At 33.7% G+C, this 12,190-nt stretch overlaps 1 long non-coding RNA gene across 1 annotated transcript in view; it reads right to left on the minus strand.

Annotated features, from left to right (window-relative positions):
* Positions 1 to 211: 211 nt before the first annotated feature.
* Positions 212 to 12,190, minus strand: part of LOC106027610 (uncharacterized) — a 105,881-nt gene continuing 93,902 nt past the window's right edge. Inside the window, exon 4 of the long non-coding RNA XR_010046501.1 lies at positions 212 to 1,447. This is a non-coding gene — a long non-coding RNA (uncharacterized LOC106027610). The remainder of the gene's footprint in view (positions 1,448 to 12,190) is intronic.

The following is a 12,190-nucleotide window of genomic DNA, read 5'->3' on the forward strand; positions in this document are numbered from 1 at the left end:
AAAGACACTATGGTAACTACTATTAAGTCAGGTTATATGGTGGTGAAGTACTAGGTTGTTGAAACAGTCATGCTGTGACCTCTATTGTTATATTGTTATGTCCTGTTTTATCTCAATCTCCCCCTTATTGTTTTAAAAAAATTAGTCATTTCTTATGTTTGTCTTAATTAAAGAAAAAATTCAAATAATTAGGATATATAAATAATAACTCTTTTTGATTTCCTATTAACTTGTTTTGAAGTCCTGTAGTACTCCCACGATCTTGTTTTGACTGATTAGACTCTGTTCCATTCTATATGGTAGTATCAAGTTTGAAGACATAGGCAACTACTTTGAAGACAATAAGATTCACTAAGATACCCATTCTGGTTTGACTATTGTCTTCTTTGGAAGTCCTGTAATGTTTACAATGCCTAAGTTGTATTGGTCTTGTTCTCTACTGTTTTGTCCAACTTTATAATATCTAATGAGATAGACAATTCTTTTTAAGGAAACAAGGGACAACGTTGATAACCATAGTTGATAAACTTGTACTGTGTTCTACACCATGTGCTATGTCTATCCTTGGTATTGACTGACAGCTTTGTTTTGCCATATTTGACTGTATTCTCCCCCCCCCTCCCCAAAAGTAATAAGCACTAAGGAGTAATGAAATCCAAAGTGTGTGAATTTTGTTGTAAAAAAGAGAGGGGAAGAAAAAAAAAAGAGCTCTAACGGATATAACAGCAAGTGTGTTTAGGGGTGTTAAATAGCTGACTGTATCAATGTTTGTGGATCATTGAACACAGCTGTTTGCAGTCTACCTGTTTGAATGTCCACCTTGTATTCTTTGATGCTGTGATTTGAGGAACTATTTTCAAGATGATAATATGTAATATACTAACAGGTGATTTCTTACTGTTATGTTTTTTTTTGTTTGTTTGTTTGTTTGCTTTGTTTTTGTTTTGTTTTGTTTTGTTTTGTTTTGTTTTGTAGTTCTGTATTACGTGTACCCTTACACCGCTTTGGTTTGTTTTGTGTTTTTCTCTTTTTCCTCTTAAATAAAAAAAAAAAAAAAAAAAAAAAAAAAAAAGAAAGAAATAGTGAAAGAGATCAGAGGGAGTGAGGAGGCAAGGTAGTTTGGGAAAGGTAGGCAGATAAAGGCAAGGAAAATTATTATGATGTTACATACATATAATATTTCCCCCAGACCAATGAGCTTAGTGTGACTTACATGCATACACTGGAAAAAACAGTAGTTAACTTTAACATCTTTATTTGCTCTTTTGTTATCCATTGCTATGTGGTTAGCATGATTTCAAATCTTATTTTCTGTCTCCCTTTTGTGTGGTTTATTGTTGACTTCAGTGTTCTATTTTATGTAGAAAATATTTCTTGTCACCAACTTGGGATTTGCACGTATTTTCTTTGTCTTTAGGTTGCAGTTTCCTTCTTTTATCAGTGTTTCCTGTATCAAAGTTTTAAAATTTTGATTAATATTGAGATATTACATTTTATAGTTCTAAAGTCAGATATAAGCACTGTGTACAAAGGCGAAGAGAGTCATGCCATGGATGTAAAGGAAGTCTGTAGTGTATAGTTGAACACAGCAACAGGATGTTTGAAGTCCTAGTACTAATTTCTAAAAGTGTAGTTTCAATAATAATTGTGTTGTCTTATTGCAAAACCCACAAGCTCTATGTGCCAGTCACCATGAGTAAAGCCATACTAAGGAAGCACATGAAAATTTGATTTCTTAAGTCCATATAAATATAAAGCTATAGGATCTACCTGAAGCCCTTTAATTGGTAAAAACACTTTGCTATTATTTTAATAGAATATTAAGAATAATCTAAAATTGGGAGATTCCAGAGTGAATCATACATTCCAAGGCTAGTTATTTGTTCATGAACTTTAAACATTTATGTATGTACAAACACCCAAATATTCTTAGGTATTACACACACACACACACACACACACACACACACACACACACACACAAATATTCATTCTATGAGTAATGCTAAAAAAGAAAAATCAGCACACTGACTATTGGTGACCTTTCCATGGCACCAGTTATTAGAGACCCCTGAATTGAGCCCACAATCTCCTCCCCGGAGTTAAAGCTCATAGAATGAAAAAGAGAAAGACACAAATTTCAACGAAATAGGGCTTTGGGATGATCAGTGTTCTCTGGGAACAAAGATCAAAAATCTCCACCTAGTCCCTATTTTATTAACTCTGCAGGGGTATAGTGTGCAAGAGAAGGAGTGTAGTTTTTCCTGGAACAGGGCTGAAGTAACGGTGAAATGGGCAAGTTTAAAACATAAAAGGAAACAAGGCTGAAGATTCATTCCCCACACCTGGGTGCTCATTTTCCCTGTATTGTCCTCAGCCAACTTCATCCTGCTCTCTGAGCCTCACAGCCTCATTTGACCATCACAATCTCAGGGGAGCCTAAGAGGAAGCTGGATTTCTGCAATCCAAAACCAGTCCAAAAGGCAGGGCAAGGAGGGCTTCAAACAGATAATATATCAATTTTTAATTTGTGGTCCCCAACAACAGATTACCACCATACCAGATAATATCCAAAATGCAGATGCTCACAAAATCCTGCTTATAAGATTTTTCATGCAGTAAGTAAATCTGTGGAGATCAATCATCTTCAGAGGTTAATTTTAGCAGGCAAATAAAAGCAATTGACTAGCATGTTTTGCTTTCAACATTCCACAAGCTCTTTTTGAGCCTCTACCACAGGCTTCAGATTCAGTATTGCGCTGGGAAACGGATTCTTTTCTTATAAGGGTTATGCATATTCTCAAATCATTAAGAGGAACATTATTATATAAACGTATTTTAATGAGAAAAAATCCCTAATACAGAGTGCTATGAACGAAATTTGAGAGCATCTCACGCTCAAAAAATCATAAATGAGGGATAGATGTGACCTGCTTTCTGACCTTGAGCTATGCGCTGCAAATAACTAGATGTGAAAAGTGAGATACAGATACTGCATCCCCAGTCCACCTTGATTATGAGTCCTTGTGCACAGAACTTCTAAAAGGTAGATTTATTTGGAATATCTTCTACTGCTTTCTGTTCCTCTGATTCACTTCCTTTCTTTCCCTCTTCTCTTCTTTTTATCCTTCATATCTTCAATTTTTACTTCTTCTTCCTATTTTTTAAAATCCTTTTTGCTTTATTGGAGATTTAACCTAAGGCCTTCTCACTCAGATACATTCCAATCAATTTTATCATCATCATTATCATCATCATCATTATTATTTTGAGACAGGATCTTGCCAAATCATTGATGAGTCAAGACTAGACTCAGACTGTAATCCACCTTCCTCAGCTTATCAGAAGGATTTGATTATGGGTGTATGCTATATTTTTTACTAATAGCTTAAAATATAGTTTATGAATAAGTTATCTATATTTATGTTACACCATAATAGTAGGAGGTCACTAGTCTATAAAACAAATTACAAATTCTATAACACTTTGCAGTCTATAATGAGATAATGTGGTACTGCCATCCATGTTTCTGCAGAATAATAAAAAAGGCAGTAAAAATTTTGCCCAAAGAAATTGACACAAATAAATTGAAAGACAGCTACTTCTTGACTTCTCTAATAAATTTAATTTTGTTTCTGCAAAATAAAATGAGTTTCTGCAAAATACTTGAGTTTTCCTAGCTTGAAAGAACATAGGAAAAATAATAAATAAATTAAAAGGCATACACATAAATACCTTTATTCACAAACACTGATTATCTGTTCTATGGAAGACACCATTCTATTATTTGTGATGCTCTGATATTTCTGCTTAGGACTAATTGAAAGTAGATAAGTTCTCCTGGTAAACTAGAGGGACACCGAAAAAGTAGTGTGTGAGTGTTTATAAGACAACAGTGAGCTACAAATGTCATGGATAATTTGGTTATTTGTAAAACTGAATATTATTCATGAAAATTAATTTTATTTTTGAAGAGAGTAAAAGAAAGCTGTTGGAGTATGCATTAAATAACACATTCCTTAAATGATGACTTCTTGAAGAGCAACCAAAGCTAGTTACAAAATGAATGTTGACATTTACTCATGAATATTTTGTTTAAAATAAAGAGGAACATTTGATTGGCTAACCTAATGTAGATATTTTAGAATCTTCCTTCCAGTTTGTTTGATGGCAGTTTACAAAGAAACTCTTTTGCATATTTGCTAAACATGTGTATATTCTATTTAAAAAGAAGATGATTATGAAAGAATCGAGAATACAAAGAGAATAGTTGATACCCAGGGAAATTATTCAAAGAAGCTCAACTTTGTTCAACAAGATTTCACAACAGTTGTGGACTAGCAGTTCCTTCTACTTTTCTCTTTTAGAGCATAATCACTATAGCTGTCTTCCTGTGCCTATTATAGCACTGCATATTGAGTGTATTGAGGCAGATGATTTCTCTCTTTCATTTGACATATCCAAAAATATTGCTTCCCATTTGGTGTACTGGTCAATACACTCTCAGAAGCTTCATATGCTCATGAATCTGATGTAGATTATCAGACTTCTAGTTTCTATTTTAGAGGATGAAGACTTCTAGGGTCTTGACATAGAACACACTTCTTTTTTTCTTTGAGAAGACATGGATAACTATGTTGAGAGAACACACTGGGGTTGCCAGAGTATCATGTAGTCACTATGACCCCAATGTCTACAAAACAGGCTGTCTGCCAAACTACACTCTCTGCAAGTTATCTAAACTTGGGAATTAAAATCTAAATTAAAGTTTCAGTCTCGAGAGAAAAACTCAACCCGTTGAAAAAACAGGAATTTCTTCCTGTCATACTGAGTCAACCTCGCATATCTTTGCTTCTAAGTCAGCAGTGTCTTGTTGGTTCTCCTTAGTGTGTCTGCAGATAGCACAATATACAATGGTTACACTTTTCTGAAACTGAACAGTTTAGATTATATTTCTTATAGATGTCAACATGTGGCTACTCAAGTCAACATGTGGCCTGATGGAGAGAGAAACAAAATGATGAGCACATTGGCCCACATAGCATTCTTCTAAACTAATGTAAGTCCTGGTGATCACTCTGCCAGAAAGGTATGAGAAGTTATTGATCCTAGCTATCCATGGAAAATGAGATCAAGGACTCTCTTGTTTTCTTCTTCCCTACTCATAGCATCATAGTATCTCCAGTTTTTCTGATATTCACCTGATGTTAGCTATCCTTAAACTCTCCAATTTCTCCTCCTAATCTATTTCTCCTTTATGGGACACTTTTTCTGTTATGTAAGTGTAACTCTTTTTTGAGTAAACAACTTAACAGCAGAGTTTATTCCATGTGGGATTGGTTTCTGAATTACTTGTGATGGAGGAAGATTTCAGTTTCATTTTAATAAGATCATTAATTATTTCCAGTTCATATCTTAGTAAAAAGTCTCTCTCTGCATATCTTAACCAATCGGTAAATCTTGATGATTCAGTCTCTTTTGAAGCATTTTGCTTACTTTTTTATCTATTGGGCTATATGCTTCTACTTTAACATTTTCTTTATTACAAAACTTCAGTAACACTAGATATTGCATCTTTTTATTGTTGTTGTTCCTAAGTGTTTCTTTGCTATTTGTACCCATTTGAAAGTCAAATCAAATTTAGAGTCAGCTCATCTCCTACACATGGAGATGTATACAGGCATTTGGACACAAACTTTGAGGATTTACTGGTAGGGATGTTTAGAGTCATTGATTAACTTAAGAATAACTATCAGGTTTATAAGTCTATATCCTCTATCCACAAATATATAATATTTATTCAATTAATAACTTCTCTATATTAGTGGTTTCTTTCTTTCATATATTACACATAATTTTTCACATTTCTTATTTTTAGGTCTAACTTTTCTACTATAATAATCAGTAAATAACTGTTTCCTTTATTTTTTTCTGTATACACTATGTTGTCATAGGAAAAAAATGCACTTTTGACCTGAAAATTTGCTTTTGTTACATACATTAACATTTTCCTTTATATTTCTTCATTTTCACTTCACTTATCTTCATGTTTAATTTACTGTTATTGTTTCTTATTTTCTGAGTCATATCTCTTTCATTACTTTCTTTTCTCATTAGTATGCAATGTAGCATCTTTTTAATATGTAGACTTCCATTGGTTATAGTTGCATTTTTACTTCTCAATCTTAAGGTTAAAGATTTCAAGGTTTCCATAAGGTGAATGCTTTTAATACATATTTTTGTAGCAATATTTAACCAATGGTAGTTTGCAAAATACATTTTATTATAAACATTTCATGGTTATCTATGAGCCACATTCTTCTATCAAACTCTGAATTGTTTTTGTCACTTAGTCATTGTGGTATGACAGCTGTGAACTTATTTTTTACTCTGATTCATTTTTACCCTTGTTCTTCTCCATTGTTATATAATTCTTAACTGTGAATTCCCTGATTTTCCAATTTCTGGATGCCAAAATAGAGGATGGAAATGCCAACAAAAATTTTCCTTCTCATTACCAAGTGCTTTCTGCTTCAATTTTCATCTTCTCTTTACTGTGGTTCTACTCAGATTATACCACTGTGTTCTAGGTCCTGTTAACCTAACCTTCTAGGCTTCAGTAATATTATTTCCTCATTTATCATTCCAGATTAGTTGAGCGGGATACTTTCATAAGTTGTCAAGTACTGGTTTTCTTGACACCACTGGTTTCCATACCATATTTCTAGATATTTTGTAGCATTAAGTGACTTCTGAAATATATATTTAGACACACTGACTAATCCATGGCTGTTACAGTTAAGTAATTACATTAACTGATTTTTTAGTGGTAAATTCTCCCTGGAGTTCTGAATAAATTTCTGTATCACTGAAGCTCAATGTATCTATCTTTCTTTCATGAAAGACTAAATCAAACACCCTGAAATAATTCTGTATCCTGAAGCTTCTAAAAAACTATCTTCCTCGTACTCTTCATGGGTTTTTCAAGACAACTTTGTGTATTCAGTAGATTTATATATATGAGTGTAAGTAATATAATCCATAGCATTAATTTTAGAAAATAGACCCAATGACATCAGAGTGTCTTTACAAGGTAAAACTGGTAAATACTCCTGTTAAGTGCATCCAAAGCAAATACAAATTTGTCAAAACACTACCATGTGACTTTACCCACTTTATTTACAAGATCTAACACCATACAAAATCTAGCTTTCTCTCAAATCAAGATGACATGAAAGATAAATTTATTGAATCCATTCAGGAGATCCAGTCAGCCAAAATAAAACATCAAAAGACACTCAAGAAGTGGGACATCCAGAATTTCTTCAGAGCAAGACACAAAAAATAGGGTAATTGTTTTTGAAGTAGGGGGATTATTCTGGAGTGGGACTGACAGCAATGCACCTTTTACTATAATTTTTAAATGTAAGTAGTCACTGTACTTTTTGATCACATCACTTGACACCTTTTAAGATGTACAGTAGCTGTGGTGGTAGCTTCTACCTTTATTTTTTTTTATTTTTACTTTTTGATACAGGGTTTAACTATAAAGCTAAGGCAGGTCTTGAACTCACTTTGTAGCCCAGGGTGGTTTCTAACTTGCAGTCATCTTTCTTCCCAGTCTCTTGTGTGTTGGAATTACAGATATGCATCACCAAGCCAGGCTGCACCTTTATTTCTAAATGTTAATGAAAATGTTTCAAATTTTTCATGTTAAAATTATTTGACTCAAACAAGATTTTCTATGTATATCTGATACAGTTTGATAAAATATGGTTATCTTTATGAGCATATTCTTCTGTCAATTTGTGCATGACTTTTCTCACTTAATTTGTCATTGTGATATGCTAGGCTTGGACCTACTTTTTCTCAGGTTCATCTTTTAACTTGCTCTTTTCTGTCCATTACCACTCAAAGAGTTACTATTACTTCTTTGGTTCTCCAATATTTGCATGCTAAATTCTTCAACACTCCAAGACGCACCAGTAGAAAAGATCCTGGGGATACAGAAATACCTAGAAGTTTTTTTTCTCTTTTCATCAACAATAAATTTCTGCTTCAACCATTACATCTTCTGTGGACTATATCACACATCAGATTAAACTATCATGTCCCAAGTCCTGATGACTCCAAAATCTAGGCTTCGGTAACACTACTTCCTACTTTTCCCTCTATAGATTAAATATGGAAAATATTTCCATGTGTTGGTAAGCACTAGCCCTTCTGACTATTCCCCTTGTTTTTGTGTCAGTTTTCTAAAAAATAAGATGCTTTAAATGACTTTGTAATAACACATTAATAGTCATGGAACAATTTGTGACTGTTACAGTTGGTCAATTATATTAACTAACTTGTGTATTAATTTCTACTTCAATTCCTAAGCAAAATTTGTCTCTGTCACTATAGTTAATGTATCAATCACTGCTTCATTAAAAATCACTAAATCAAACATACTAAAATATATCTGCATCATGAAACTTAATTCTGTATAAAAACTTATCTTTCTCATCCCCGTGGTAGCTTTTCCAAGATGATTTTTACAGTAAATAACATTTACATATGTTGTAAACATACTAAGAATGTGGAATGTGCTCTAGGGCAGGAGTTATGGGAAACAGACCAAGTGACCTCAGTGATATATTTATTATCCTAATGTTTACACCAAAAAAGTACATGATTTAAATGTGCAAATATTTCAAAACACTAGAAACAACAGAACATAAAACTTTAAAAACTGGAAGGTTTGAAATATGCTAAACTCAAAATTGGTGAGTTAAAAGACAATAAAATTAACCCACTAAAGCCAATTCTTAGAAAATGTCTACTTAAGATTATTTTATACATTATCAATTGTGAAAGAAAGAAAATTAAATGTTACTTAAATGACACTGTATAAAATGTGGGTTGAGAGAGCTTAGTATATTATAGAAAACACTAAAAATATGTTATCACACTATTTTAGGATAAACAAATATTGGGCAGGAAATAGTTTCTTCCTATAGAGTAATTGCAGATAATAAAGTAAGAAGAAATGTCAGAATGAGGAAATTACTATATTGAATCTCAAAATGGAGAACAGTTAATGATCATTAAAATCAGAATATCAAAATGGCCAAACAGAATGCTATGCAGATGCTGTGTTTTATAAGTCTCTCCCCAAATATCCTTCTATTAAAGATTATGATGCAATTGAGTGATAGAGAAATCTTTAAGAGACTGGTCTAGAGGGAAGGAAGTTAGATCAATTTTATGGGTGTCATTAAGTGGTATTGGGATCACAGGCCCTTTATCGCTGCTCTTACTTCTCAAATAACACAGATGGAAAATTTACAACTACTGGCTTTCTTTTCACTTGATACACTATCTCACAACAGGCCAAAAAGCAATGACAAAATGACTGCAAACTGAGAACTCTCAGAAAGAGTAACAAAATAAAACTTTGTCATCATAAGCTGTGCATCTCATGTATTTTGTCACAACAGAAAGCTGACTATGACAACAAATTTACAAAAAAACACAGAAGTATAAACTATCACATCTGGAATATATTTTCCAAGGAACAAATACATTAATAAAAATTTAATCTGTTCAAGTTTCTACTTTTAAATGCTGATTATTAGTATGCTGAGTGTCAAGTATACATGATTTTACCATCTTGTGCATAATTATATGACAGACATTTCCTGCAAAATAGTTTTTGTATAAATATCTTATCTCTATATTTGAATACCCAAATGAAATGGAGCAATGCTTAAAAATATAAATATATTTTTAAAATTAATTCATAAAAGTAATTGACTAAGGTGCTAACTCTGGATAGTGAAATAGAAGAACAGATGAGCAGGTATTTTTTTTTGATAATTGATGACCTATTTTTGGTCCCCGCCTGCCTACTCAGATTAATTTGACATGTCACATCCATCCTGTGGGAGTGAGCCCATATAAACCCTACAAAGGTAGTAGTAAGTAGATGAGTCAAGAGGTGGTACCTAGCAGGTGGAGGTAGTATTTTCTAAGAAGCCACAATCAAAGGGAAAGGAGCAAAGATGATGATCACTATGAATAAGGACTGAAGATCCAACCTTCAGAATTAAAAGGTTTACACATAGCTTGCAGTTTCTATTCCTAGCCTGCTCTCCATCTGAAAATGCCACAGGCAAAGCTTTCTAGCCCAAGCATCTACTCTTATTCTAAGGCATTCTCAGGCAATGATTTCATTGGAATGAGGGGGGCCACCTTACCCTAGTAATAGGAGAAAACACAGCACTGAGAAAGGACCAGCAAAAACTTCAACAAAGAATTCAAGATTCTTCATAGAGTTCCAGCCCTGCAGTAAATCCTGGGAGTTTTCAAGCAGGGTGACCTGGATGCAGTGTTTTTTAATTTTCTTCTACTTGATTGCGGAGCTTGTGAGAGACTTAATACAAAGCAAGACTTGGCTCTAGGGGGTCTAGTCAGAGCAGGATGAAAGTGGCTGCCATGGATGCTGGCAGGTGGTAAGGGAGATTAAACAAGAATTGAAGTCCCCACTATCAATGGTACACAGAGAACTTCACAGTCTAGAGCAACCTCACCCTTCATTTTGGTTCTGGGAGGCTCCCAAATGGGAAATCTTACTGAACCTACATATTGGATGCTTCTATTTCTTAGAGAGATTGAAGTGAAGGTCTTGTTTTATAGAAGCAGGCATCCTTAGACCTGCCATTCCTCAAGAAAAAGTTCCTGGTGAGGCACAGTGGTGGTAACAGCTAATCCTAGCACTCCTGGGTGCTTAAACAAGAGTACCACATGTTTGAACCTAGGCATTCAATACATTGAATAGGAAAAACCTATTCCAAAATTTAGAAACAATTCTAAAAGACTGATCATTCAAACAACCACAATGACAAACACACTCAACCACCTTATCTTTGATAAAGGGGCCAAACATGTTCACTGGAAGGACAGTCTCTTCAATAAATGGTGTTGGAAAAACTGGCTTTCCATATGCTGAAAACTAAAACTAGAACCATGCCTATCACCATGTACTAAATTAAAATCTAAATGAATCAAAGATCTGAATATTAAAACAGAAATACTAAATCTATTGGAAGACAAATTGGGTAAAAAACTTGAAGACATAGGGGTAGGTAGAGAATGCATAAACAGGAATCAAACTGCATTGGAAATACTTCCCAGAATCAATAACTAGGATCACCTCTTATTAAAAAGTTTCTGCATGTCAAAAAAAATCTCCAGCACAGGGAAAAGGAAACCCACAAAGTGGGAAAAAATCTTAGTGTACTATCCCTCAAAGTACTTTTGTCTAAAATGTATAAAGAATTTTTTAAAAAATCAGACCCCCAAAATTCAAAGACATAGTTCAAAAATGGGCATCTGAGATGAATACATAGTTCTCAGATGAAGAAATACAAATGGCAAATAAATGCATGAAAAATGTTCATCATCATTAGTCATTAGAGAAATGCAAATTAAAACCACACTGAGATTCCAGTCAGGAAAGAATAGTCAGGATCAAGAAAACTACCGACAACAAATGCTGGAAATGCTGTGGGGAAAAAGGAACTCTCCTGCACTATTGGTGGGAGTGTAGACTGGTGCAACCATTGTGAAGGTCAATCTGGAGATTTCTCAAAAAGCTGGGATTGGAAGGTTTCATTTGACCCAGCTATTCCACTTCTAGGCATATTCCTAGAAGAACTGAAAACATCACACCACAGTGATATATGTGCATTCATGTTTATAGTAGCACAATGTGTAATTGCCAGATCTTGGAAACAACCTAACTGTCCATCAACTGAGGAATGGATAAAAAAGTTGTGATATTTTTATACAGTGGAGTACTACTCAGCTATAAAGAATGATCTCATTGAGATATTTATAAATAAATGAATGCAGCTTGAGACCATACTCATAAGCAAAATAAATCAAGCTGATGTGTATAAATACCAAATAGTTTCCCTAGTGTAAGAAATGGTAAGAGTACATAAGATTTTATGGTAATCATGGTTCCCCATTATATTGCTTTGAAGTCTTATAATGTTTTCATTCATTAGTTGGAATGGTTTTATTCTGGGTAGTTTGATTTTATTGTCTGTGATGGTATGAACAGCTATTTTGAAGAAAACAAAACAGACATTATAATAGCTAGTGCTGATTTAATATCATTTTGTTTTGAAGTCTTACCAAG

Source organism: Cavia porcellus, unplaced genomic scaffold (genome assembly GCF_034190915.1).
Source record: "Cavia porcellus strain 051 isolate PalLab524CR breed Dunkin Hartley unplaced genomic scaffold, mCavPor4.1 scaffold_3, whole genome shotgun sequence".
NCBI lineage: Eukaryota > Metazoa > Chordata > Mammalia > Rodentia > Caviidae > Cavia > Cavia porcellus.